General features: G+C 45.0%; 1 protein-coding gene across 2 annotated transcripts in view; it reads right to left on the minus strand.

Moving 5' to 3' along the window:
• The window catches only part of COL5A1 (collagen type V alpha 1 chain), a 225,467-nt gene that overhangs the window by 149,565 nt on the left and 63,597 nt on the right, over positions 1–12,305 (minus strand). The window lies entirely within an intron of this gene.

Consider the following 12,305-nt stretch of genomic DNA (forward strand, 5'->3'; position numbering starts at 1 on the left):
TTCAGATTGGGAAGAAATTTTCCTCTAGAGTGCACTGGCCAGGAATGTAGGGGTTTATCACCTAACAGTGGAGAGCTGCATTTCTGTGGTGCCTGGACCACCATAAAAGACATGCTGTTGTAGAGACTCGAGCTGCAGTTCCCCATCCTTTGGGCCATTTTGGCCAGCACTCTCCAGCAGACAGAGCTGTAGCCATGCATGTACATTTGGGCTAGTCCCACACAAAGGGCTCCAAGAGTAGTCATTTGAAAGGTCATAAATGCCTGCCCTTTAGCCCAGTTCACACTCCTCCTGGGTCCACTCACCAGAAATATTTATGCGATCAAGTTTCAGTAGTATTAACAAATAGAAATGCTAAACTCTAAAACTCTTGGTTCAGAGGTGATACCTTTTATTAGACTCACTAAAAATAGCAAAAAAAATTCTCTCTTTGCAAGCTTTCAGGCACACATGCCCTTCTTCAGGCTGAGGAGAAATCAGCCTGAATTATAAGAGTCCCCTTCGGCAGAAAATAAAGAGTTCCCAGTAGCATTAACATTTACTCAAGAACAAATTCATCCCCCTGCAAAGAGGTAGCTCCAAGACTCCTATGCGTCCCTCATGTCCCACTTCTATTTGGCAATCAACACAGATGATTAAACATAAAACCCCATCTAGATTTCAAGATGAAACTGGAGGGAGGGCTTCAGCATTGAATACGCTTTTTCGCACAAGCCGAATTACACCTTAAGAGAGCCATTTCAGTTTGCAGGGCTTGAAAACCCCAGGAAACCTACTTTAAAGTTAGCAGCAGAAATTTGGTTCTAAAAGCAAACTTGAACTAAGAAACAGAAATACTGTTAAGTGACTTATGCATCCACATCGGAGCCAAACACCGCAGCTCGTATTTCAGTAGGCTGCTTGGCACAATGTGAAGAATAATACAAGTTTCAGGTTGGGGGGCAAGGGGAAGCACTTTTACACTGCACGAATTATAAGGAAAATCTTGTTGGGTTTGTGCACATTATAGGAAGGGGACAATTCCAGATTCAGCAATACATTTTTTTTGCCATAAATTGTTCTCTCCTCTCTGTACACATTTCATGTCAGTGGCCACAGTGCTGCTTGGTCAGGCTGATCTCCTGTAGCACGGTCAGTATGTGTGGCTACACGTTGAAAACAATGAGTCTGGTTAGAGACATTTTTTCCATGTTCTTGGAGGCAGCCGAATGAGGGAATAGAAAAACACATGCACAAAAACCCCAAACGAGCTCCTTCCAATATTCTGCACAACTCATTACGTATACCCTCTTCCAGCTCCTGTCCCTGGGGTGATGTATTTATTGTGAACATATACATTCGATCCTGCCTAACTCTGTAGGGGTGAGTAGTACACCTGCTCACTGGGGATGTCTGGAGTGGTCTACGATTTTCCTCTGGGCTTCTGGCAAGGAGCCCAGACTGCCTCCAAAAAAAAAAAGAATTAAGGCAGCCTCAGCATGTGGAACGAACATGTGCTTAATGTGTTCATACCCAAAGGAAGGGGGAGTGGGTTGAACACAAAGTCAACTAGCAGAGGTGCCTACAAAGCCAAGCTTATTTATCTTGGGTCAGAAGGACTGAGTAAAGACCACAAGATGTTTCAAGAAGAGGTAACTTGCATGCAGAGAAAAGGCCTCAGGATTTCACCCTCCATATACAGTTAAAATCATGTGGGATCTGCACTAAGACGCACAGAAACCCACAACACTTTTCTGGTTAGCTCGGCGCGTGGTGTCTCCATCACCACACATGGTGAATGTTGCTACAAGATAATTGATATCTCTGAGAAACCTCATCCTGGAACAAACGGATAGATGCATAATGCCAAGACTTTGGGTTTCAGAAAATAGTGGCCTCGCGTCTGAGGTACTGATCCAGGGGCTGATTTTCCTGTGCTGTGGTCCCTATAAATTCACTTGCAGCCATGCAATGCAAGGCATGAAAGAATGGCCAGTTAGAACGGCAACATCTTGCTGTCCTCTCTGTGCCAGGATGAATGACAATAGCAAAGGAGAAACTGGGCCCCTGATGGTCCAGTGGTGTCAAGGGAAGTCCCTCTACAAGCCAAGCCATCACTGGGGGCAGCATTCATTGGGACACCAGTGCATCCAAGGCCATCTGAAAAGCCAGCCCTCCCCTCGCTGGCACGGTTGCATAAGGGCTTCCACCAACACCAGATGACTACATGCTGGTGGGCCCGGCCATGCTGTCCCCATTGTCCCCAGCTTGTTCTCAACCACAGCAAACCACAGCATGTCTCCTCTGCAGGAGTCTGGAGTATGGGGCTGGTGAACTGGGTACAAGCCAACAGGACAGACTATGTGCCTGCTAGGAAGTATTGGGAAACACTGAACCTTTGTGGGACAACGTGGCTCCAAGTTCTTTTCTACCCACCATGACCCAGGCCAGAGTGAACACATCAGGAGTTGGCTGACAACTGGAAGTCAAGCACATATCACAAGATGCCTCCTGACCTTCATTGCGGTCACCAACCCCTCTGCAAAGTTGAGCCTGGAGCCTCACTCCAAGTCACCAAGGGTTGTGGAAGTGCAATATCTGCAAGTTCCAGTGCTAAATGCCTCATTCAAGGAGATTTTACCCACAGCTTCAGCTCTCCTGTGAAATGTGAATCTTCATTTCTACCTAGGAGAACTTTTACAATCTCTGCTCTCTCCTATGCCTGGTGAAGGACGAGTGTGCCCGAAAGCTTGCAAATAAATAAAATAATTTGTTGGCAAATATCTAGTTGGTCTAAAAGCAGACATCACCTCTTCCATAAGTTTGGATCAGTCCAGGACCTAAACTCTGGAGCAATTTGCAAACAGTAAGAGCTGCAGAAAAGGTACTGCAAAGGAACATGGCTGAACAGCTGGCGTGAGCTGGAATTAGGAGACTGGGTTGATTTTCCTTCTTAATAAGTTGGTCACCAGCTTCATCTTGTTTTTCCCCCACACTTGACCCAGTGAAGCAAGAAAACCACAAACCCCCAATAATTATCTCATGGAAGTCTGCCCCCGCTACAAGCATCCGTTGCAACAGCGCTAACGCACAAGACGGATCCGTCAGCAGTTTGCAAATCTCAGGAAAAGGGGACACTTTTTCAGGGAACGTGCCTGTGCTCCAGAAATTGTAGTTAATGCAAATCAAAGTAATTTATGCAGGACCTCCCACAGAGATGAAGATGTCCGAATTCGCACGAAAGGGGAAATGTACACTGACTCGAAGTCTAAAGCAATTTTATTCCTGTTATTGCTCTCCATAATTGCTTTCACATATTGCACAGTGCTGCTGGCAGTACGGTTCAGCTGGAACCTCTTTCCAAGAGAGCTTGGCTCTTTCCTCCTTGTTTAAACTGTGAAAAAGTGCTCTCTCCAAACTCCCAGACAAACCCAGGCGTGTCCTTTTCTCCAAGGTTATGCTAAGCACATCGGGTCACTTTGCAGTACTTCTTCAATACCTGGAGGCCCTTCGCCTACCCCTCCCTGAGGACATGCAGTTCAGAAACTCCAGTGTAAATCTTGGCATGATGTCATTAAACAAGGACAGGTTTCCAACATTACATCACCCTGTCTGGGTTGAAAATCAGAATCATGTGGCTCAGAATTTCCATGGAACAAACTAAACCATCCTTCTCTCTCCCTCATTATTCAACAGGAGAAAGTGAATTACACATGAAACCATAAACTGAAAGAGTAATGACAATACACCTAATGGTAACCATCAAATATAATGAGCCTGTATACGTTCCCTTCTGCTAGCAGCTGGCATTTAAATACAACACATTGCCAGGTAAATGTCAGGAACAAACATATAGGATTTCACTGCTCGAGTCTTATAATCCCTTTGGTGATCAGGAAAAAAAATGTTTGAAGGGTGAAATATGGCTTCACGAGACCATTACATTTGCCTTATTAGGAAATGAGAAAGGGTGAGCTATTCTCCAAGCTAGGCTCAGAGGTGACACTAGGAGCTCAAAAAAACCTCTAGACGGTGGCCCTTCCAAAGGAGAATCAGCCTAACCCAGGCCCTGCTATCCAGGGTGTCAGAAATGGAGAGACTGCAAGCTTCTTGCTCTCTTTTCCCAATACCATTTCTTCTCTATGCCAGAGTATCCAAATGGTTTGCTTCCCAAACTGGATGGAAGTCAACAGCGCTGATAACTGGCCAACAGGGGTTGATAGTGAAGCAAAATTAGGTCTCAACCTTCTTAGTCTCCCAACTTTGTTCTTACTGGGGTTTTTTGAGTTAGGTAGATAGCTGCCAAAGGCAGCACTGCCTAGAAAGCAAGAAAATACCAACCAACTGACCAATGCTGCTGCCTGACTTTCACAATGCTGCCTACTCAATGCTCTCTTGCTCATTGTTGTCCATAGGCATCAGGGCTTTGCCAATGTAGTGATCATTGTAGAGTCACCAGCATAAATAACTGTAGCTTATGCATCTTGCCCTATGCTGCATGCGCAAGACGGTGCCTGTTTTTTTTCTCCACGCCTCCAGGAACGGGGATGTGTCAGCACATCCAGAAGCAAATGGTTCCAGGTGTTGGTGCCACCAGGCACCTGGTGTCCCCCACAGGAGGGTTTTGACCTTTCCATGCATGCCCGTTGACACCAATTTTCACTGAAATGTCACCCTTTGACTTGACGCAAGTCAAATAGCTACCAATCTTTTTCACAAGAATGTTTGCCATTCCTTTTTCAGCCAGTTCCAGCATCATCCAACCTACAAAAGTTCACAACCCCAGGCACATATTCTGCAAGAAGATCTACGCCAGCAAACCTCTGCATCCAGGCTGATTTCACTGCAGGCCTGGGGCTCAATTTAAGACATTATACAATTTGCACAGGTAGTAAATAGCAGTATGAACACAGACTTTCTGAGGCTAGATGCACAAGTTGGCCGCATAAAAAAAGTAAACTATCTGCTACATGATTGTTAAACCTCAATAAAAAGTATTTTTATGACTATTTGAACAAGAAAAACACATCTCAGCTTGCATTGTATGCAGCTAAGAGCCAAGGGGCATTCAGTATCAAATGCTCCATGCATGGAGAGCAGATAGTTCTTTATACAGGTTATAAAAGAGAATTCACAACAAAATCAGGAAGGATAAAATAACGTTTGCATTTTGAAACCGTCTTTGCAGGGCTGTCAGCACAGCCAGTCTGAACCGTTCACATTGCGACACTTGAACCAAGCTCTAAACCAGGAGTCCACCAGTAAATCCCAGTGGAAATCAAGTATTCGGATATAGTCATCATATAAGTAATCTGTAAGCAGCTCATTAATTTTATGTTTCCTCCCAAGTGCGTAGACCCTCTGCCACTCATGCGTGACCTCTGCAGGTTCCTTCAGTTATTACAAAACGGTATCACTGCATGATTCAAATGTCATTGATCTGGTGTAGTGTCACAAAACAGTTTGCAAAAAACACCCCCAAAAAACCATTTGTCTGCATTGCATCCAGACCTCTGAGCACATCCACACATATTGCGCATACACATATTACACACGTGCACTGATAAAACCAAGACATTATCCCTAGGTAGTACCACTGTAAGATGATGCTGTATATAAGGCCTCACCAACCACAGCCAAATATTGCATGCTTAGTTTCTGACTGGGCTGACAGCATGGCTTGGACTGTGTCACCCAGCCTCGCCATTAATCACAAGCTTTTTCAGAGGGAAAATTTTAGATAGCTGTAGACATTTTCTAGACAGCACTATGACTTGGAAAGAGTGATAGCTGAGCGATTTAATCCATATGCTACTAATGCGCTATTTCACCAAAAAGGCAGCCGTGGAAAAAAAATAAATGACAGCAGGTCAAGCGAAGAGAAACCTACCTATTAAATCTATGAAATACTAGGAAGTGGAGAGGGGAGAGCTCTAGACATCTTTAATAAAAAACGCTAAAAAGAGGCTGGCTGGAATGCTTTATTTTCCATCAATCCATGCCATGTTATATGACTGTGGCTTAACATGCTGACTCTCCCCTTGCACTTCTGTACAGGCTTTGCAGCGAAAGAGGTGAAATCAGAGTTGGCACGGCCAGTAAAGCAAGCAGCCAGAGTTATAAATTAGCTTCTCTGAGCAGTCAGCCGGCGGAGTGAAAAAACACACTGGAGTATGTGTCTGCGGCTCATCTCAACAGAGAAAGTCAGGTCGGTAGCAGTTTTATTAAAAAAATCTTTTTGGAGACGGTAAAAAAAAAAGTGAGTAAACCTGAGTTCAAGCAAGTTATTTTTACCCTTCTGAATTAGGCTCAGGTCCAGCAAAACCGCATACACATGTGTAAATTATATACATGAGAAGTCAGCTGGGCCACTTAGATGCATGAAGCTTTACCATATTGGAGGATTGTTCCTAGGTTTAAACAAATAAATACTTTTGCTAGTGTGCTCCATCCAAGCCAACCATTTCTATTTGTAGCATTGCACACAGGAACCGTGAAAACAGAAGGATTTCGGGGAAGCTTGGATCCAGATCTGAACCAGAGACAAGCAGCTGGGGCTCCATTAACAGATCATGCTTTGTCTTCGTAACCAGAGAATCTCTGCATAAGTTGAAAATGTTAATTAAATAACCTTCTAGGTGGCCTGATTAGGCTGGTAATTACTCCCTTCCATTTGGGGAGACAGCAGCATAATGACATATTTAACAGGGCATTAGCAGAGCAGGGAGTAGAAACCCGGGGTTTCGTCTAATCTTTGAGCCACTAGACATGGTCTCCTACCAAGTAGTCCAACGTCCTGGTTTGCTTTCACAAATGGGATTGCCTTCCTCGGCTTGCACACCAGCCAGAGTGTTAACTCCTTGGACTAAGGAGAAAAACAAAGCCAAAGCATCACAATAGTTCAATTGCCAGCCAGCAGCCTGGCATATTTGCAAGGTGAATTAATCCACGTAAAAATATTAAAAAGATCCCTCACGTTTAAAATTTCAAACCCAACACCTGTGAAGGGGATGAGAAAGAACTTGTGAATACAATGACATTAAATCTGGGATTGTCCACGTCAACGATTATTGCTCTTTAAATACAAGCGGAGTGCAGGATTAAAGGCAAATCGGCATTTCCAACCGGCAGCAGCACAGCCCCTGAAAGGCACCAAGGTTTCAGCTCTGAACGCTGCCGTTTCTATTTTGTTTTATCTTGTTGCTCCTCCAAACATTCAACAGCTTAAAAGCACCTCTGGCACCTCGCCCAGACTTTCTGGCTTAACCCAATGTAAAAAATAAGGCGTTCCCTTTATTTCTGATGTCTTGATTTTGCTAGTACTCTTAGAAAAAGCTAAGCAGGAAAAAGAATAAAAAGCACCATCCTTTGCGCGTCATACAAAAATGCAAGACATAGCACTACAACTCCTCTAAACCCAGGACAAAGACCTGGCATTAGGCTAATAACAGGCACTTCTGTCGGCCATTCACAACGTCGCTGTCTTGGCAGGATGGAGCGGACAGACATGCGAGAGCCTGCAAGTTATTTTGCACCTTGCCTGGCAGAATGAGAAGGGAACATCTGGTATTTTCAAGTCAACTTGGACAATAAGAGGCAGTTAAGTTATCAAGTGGCTCAAAGTCTGCTCATTCTGTTTCTGGAGAAGCCAATCTTAAAAACAAATATATGTTTAACAACATAGAAAAAGTGCAGCGCTTGACCAAGTACTAATGACACCCACTAACTTTGGTTCTGTGTTAATTATGTACCAGGCTCTACCCCAATAGGGGCTAACCTTTTTAGTAGGAGCACCACACAAATTAGTCCCACACCCTTCCCAAATGTCACACCAATCCCCTTCTCCTGGCCCATCTCCTGCCCTGTGCTCCCCATCCGATCTGTTGCTCTGCATTCAGCTCCCTGCCCTATCTGCTGCTGTGCTCCCTGTCTGATCTGTTGCTCTGTGTTCAGCTCCCTGCCCTATCTGCCATTGTGCTTCCTGGCCCTCCCCAATTTGCTACATACCACGCACAGAGGCTACCCTGCCACGTGAGGCACGTGTGCAGCAGGTTGACCACCCCTCCTCTACTTTGAACCTGGAGTGTAGAAGAGACCAAAAGCATTTGACCCAACCCACTTGATAATTAAATATAATTTAATAGGACCCTAATGAAATTCGCCATCGTTTGTCACAATACATAGCACTTACTTCCTCAAGCAGTCACATCAATCCTTGTAGCTACTGAACGAGCGCCAAATCTCACCCAAAGAATTGAACAGCAAGTTATGCACTTCCCCATGTGGTTTTCTTGGAACTCTCCTCTGTAGAATAGTATTGAACAGCTGTCATTTTCCACTGAGTTGTATGCAAGAGTTCATAAGCACCTACACAAAAGTGATCATCCTGGAAATTTCCAAGGATTTTTCCAAAATGGACTGGCCATGCGTATAGAATCACAGAAAATTAGGGTTGGAGGGGACCATTGAGTCCAACCCCCTGCTTAAAGCCTTTGCCAGTATAGCTAGAGGATTTGTGCTCCAGTGGTATCCTGCAGCACTTTTCATTCCCAAAGATCCCGAACAGTCAGGCCACGCGTTGTCCGCTCCTGTCACACATCCTTCTCCAGAATGAAAAGCCACTGCCAGCAGCCTAACTAAAGACTGAGGTTTTTAAACTTGGTTTCATCCCTCACCATTTCTTGCTCTGCAAATCTGCAAGGACCTATTCAATCAAGAGCTGCCTGAACTGGTTCTCTAATAGATCACTCCGCACCCCACGAAAACAGGCAAGAATATAACAAAGCAACCTTTGGAAAAGGGCCATGAGAGCAATCCTAGAGTGTATAGGGCATTGGTCAACTGGATGATACCACCGGGCATGCTATGTCAAAATCTTGCCAAACTTTGCCTGGTCAGATGCTGCAATGTTCCAACCAAATGCCTTTAGCTCGATGGAGAAGGAACAGCACTGGAAAGGATGCTGCCTTCCAGTGATGGCAGGGATGGTTGCCGTCCGAGGTGTATAATCCAGATCTCTGAGCTAAGCTCACATTATTGCCACAGCTCATGCATAAATGTAGGCTTTGAGAAACCAGCAGAAGCATCAAAAGTTAAAAACTTGGCCCTAAAGTCTATACATGTATGTGTCTGCCCCAGTGTCCTCAAAAGTCAACCTCCATGTCTACATTGACTGAGAAGTACACCCCATGCACATGTTCCACACAAGCCAACTCCCGGAGATGAAGCAATGCGATCACCCTGGCACTGCTCTTCTGACCTCTGCATCAGAGGTGGTTAATGGCACATGCTCAAGGCCATCCCACCATGATCGCGTTGCCTTGCATTCAAGATGCTACGGGAGTGAGTGGGCTGGCCTCAGCATAGCACCGAGGTGATGCAGCCAGGGCCAACTTTTCTCATTTCCCTCACGGTCTTTCAATGCAAAATGTAAAGATTAGAGCTGGCATGAATCAACACATCCATGGGACTCCCATAATGCCTCACAGTGGCTCTCCAAGGAGGAAGACCACAGGATATCCTGGAAGGTTTGGTCAAGCCAGGAAGCACAAGCATATTGCCCGAAGCACTGGACTCATAACACACACGTAGTCACCAGAATGTCACTTGTGAACCAAAATGTTCGGTTTTGGTTAACAGGTTTTGTGTTTGTCAACCAGTTTTTCATTCACAAGTCAAGATGTGCCAGTAACCCCTAGTCTTGGACTATGAGATGTATAGAAACTGGGTATCCAACACCAAGCATAGGCTTTTCTGAACCAGTGGCTCTCCTTCTAGTTGGCATCCAATAAAAAAAGGCGGGGCATTAGCTTTTACTATACAGTATTTTAAAAAAAAGGACAAAAAACAAAACACATGCCACCTCTCTCAGGGAAGGTATGTGCAACGGGAAGTCCAAGTTTGCAGGTCACTGAAACCACAAGAGCATTGTTTACTGCACTCCAGGAGGAGAAAAAGTCATTTAATCTTGCACCGTTGGCTACTTCTTTTCTTTCCCTCTCTTTGCTGAAAGGTTCGTTGCTATTTCACAATGTTGTCTTCTCATTCCCAGCATAAAGGCCAGCCTCCACTTGCCAATCCCTGTCCTGACATTTCTTAGCTTTTCTAAATTTCTATTTTGAACAAGGACTCGGCAGAAAAATTAACTTGTGTAACCTGGCTTTGGGCTTGGCCCCTTTTCAAACATACCCAGCCTTCCCAGAGCTTCACAGAGAGATCCACACAGCCTCAGAACTAATTGAATTTTAATGAGAGGAAGTCATTTTTCCACTGGATGAGTGTTGTGCTGCAGAAATATTTTGCAACTCCTCTGACCTTGCCTGTCGGACTATAACTGTGACGCAGCAGACTAGCAAAGAAGCCTTAATCTCTATAATGAACTAATGGCTGCAGTGGAGTTCTGCTTGGTTTGTAAACCCCCCCTCCCCCATTAAAAGCGTGAATGAAACTGTTCAAACTTTCAAAAAAAACCAAATGATCCATTCAAGTTCTACTTGATTTCATTCCCGGCGGAGGTCGGGCAAGCATACGAACTCCCTCAACTTTGTGCACTCGCTGGTCTGTACTGAGATGAACACGAGCCGAGCCTCCAGATATTTCTGTGTCTGTCATTCCAACCTATTCCAAGTTCCCAGGAAAACCTCCAGACTCCTAGCCGTCCGCCATCTCTACAGCTATAGAAAACACCTCAAAATGCATGATTAGCCGTTCGAGGCTTACACAAAAAACGTGCCCTGACGGGCGGTGTGATGGCTTCAGTGTCAGCGGACCAGGTTCAGAGTCTGGATATTAGTAAGCAGCTTTCTAGGAGCAGGTGGCTTGTTAGTAAGGTGCATCCTTTTCCATTGTTTTCACCAACATTTTCTCCACACCTACTTTCTCCTCTGGACTTCAGACTGCAAGGGTTAAAAACTCAAAGGGAATTACGTTACTGAGAAAGGGAGGAAAATCAGATTACGGTCTGCTGATTTCATGAAACCCTTTTAACTGCATTTAATTGTATATCCAATTGACAACTATCGACATCCTGATGTGTGTGTGTGTGTACATGGTAACAAATAAAACCTCCTTCCTCGCGGAGTGGAGGAGGCGGGGAGGGAAGCAAGCAGGAATCTGAAGCAAGTATTGCAAGGTGCTTGGTTGTTCTGACAAATTGCCCACTCCTGGTAAAATCATTTTTCTGGGCTTTTCTCTAAGTGCCTGCAGTCATCTAGCTGATGTGTATTGCAATCAGTGCTGACACCATGGAAACAGACTCTCTCTGATGGCTGGAAGATGCAATGGGTCTCTTTTTTTCCTCCCGCTAAGACGGATGCCTGCTTTCATCAGGGCCAGTTCATTTTCCCCAATGATGCTCACGCCGGACTCAACACAGCATTGCCATCTTCACAAACGCGCCCCCCCCTGTTTAGTTGAGTGGCTAGAAGTCTTATTTCCAGACGACTGTGAAAAGCCAGCCCATTACGGGGGTACAGCAAGCTTTCAGGACAGCTATGAAAACCTCACGGCTTTAAGTCCTCGTCATTTGTGAGAGCACCTCCTGGCTTGGACAAATTCCAGATGTCCCATAAATTGGCTACTGCGGAGGATCCCATTACGAGGAATAGAAAATATGCAGCTCCTCTTAGGAGCTCTTTCACTAGGCATCTCAGTGTTAGTATGGAATAATCCACTTCAGATGGCTCAAGGAGCTCTTTCGCAAATGCCATCTTGGCTGTCCTCTAGTCTGGGTGTCATACACGGATTTCTTCAAGAGAATTTACTAGATTCATAAGGGCCAAATACTCCGACAAGGTTCATTGCTTTACATAATAGCTCTGCTTCAACATGGCATTCGATCGGAGGGCTGATTTTCTTGGGTTTTTTTCTGGCAGCAAGTCCAACCCTGGTAAAAGACACTCCAATGCACATTGAACCTAGCTTTTACCTTCCTCCTTAATTGCTAAATTTCCCCGGGAACATTTATTTAATGCCGTTAGAGACTCAGCCAGAATCCTCCTAGCTGGGATTTGGCAGCGGTGTTCGGTCACTTGAGTTTTTTGCTCTGTTTACAGCAGAACAGCTCCCAGATGTTGGTAATATTAAACAGCCTGGAATTTTCCTTCTGAGTCATGGATAGGACAGTGCAGATGTGGGCTAACTTCACCGGTCGCCCTGGTTTGGAGACGTTCCCTGTTCCTCTCCTGTGTTATTCAACTAGTTCTAAGGAGCCGCGACGTGATAAATGCAATCAGTAAGACACGCAACGCAACAAACCTAATCCTGAATCCAGCTACTCTGGCTTTGGTTCACGGCTTTCAGCGGAGCTCCTACAGATTTACACCCAT

The sequence above is a fragment of the Crocodylus siamensis genome, chromosome 11 (genome assembly GCF_052110815.1).
Source record: "Crocodylus siamensis isolate JL-2025a chromosome 11, ASM5211081v1, whole genome shotgun sequence".
NCBI lineage: Eukaryota > Metazoa > Chordata > Crocodylia > Crocodylidae > Crocodylus > Crocodylus siamensis.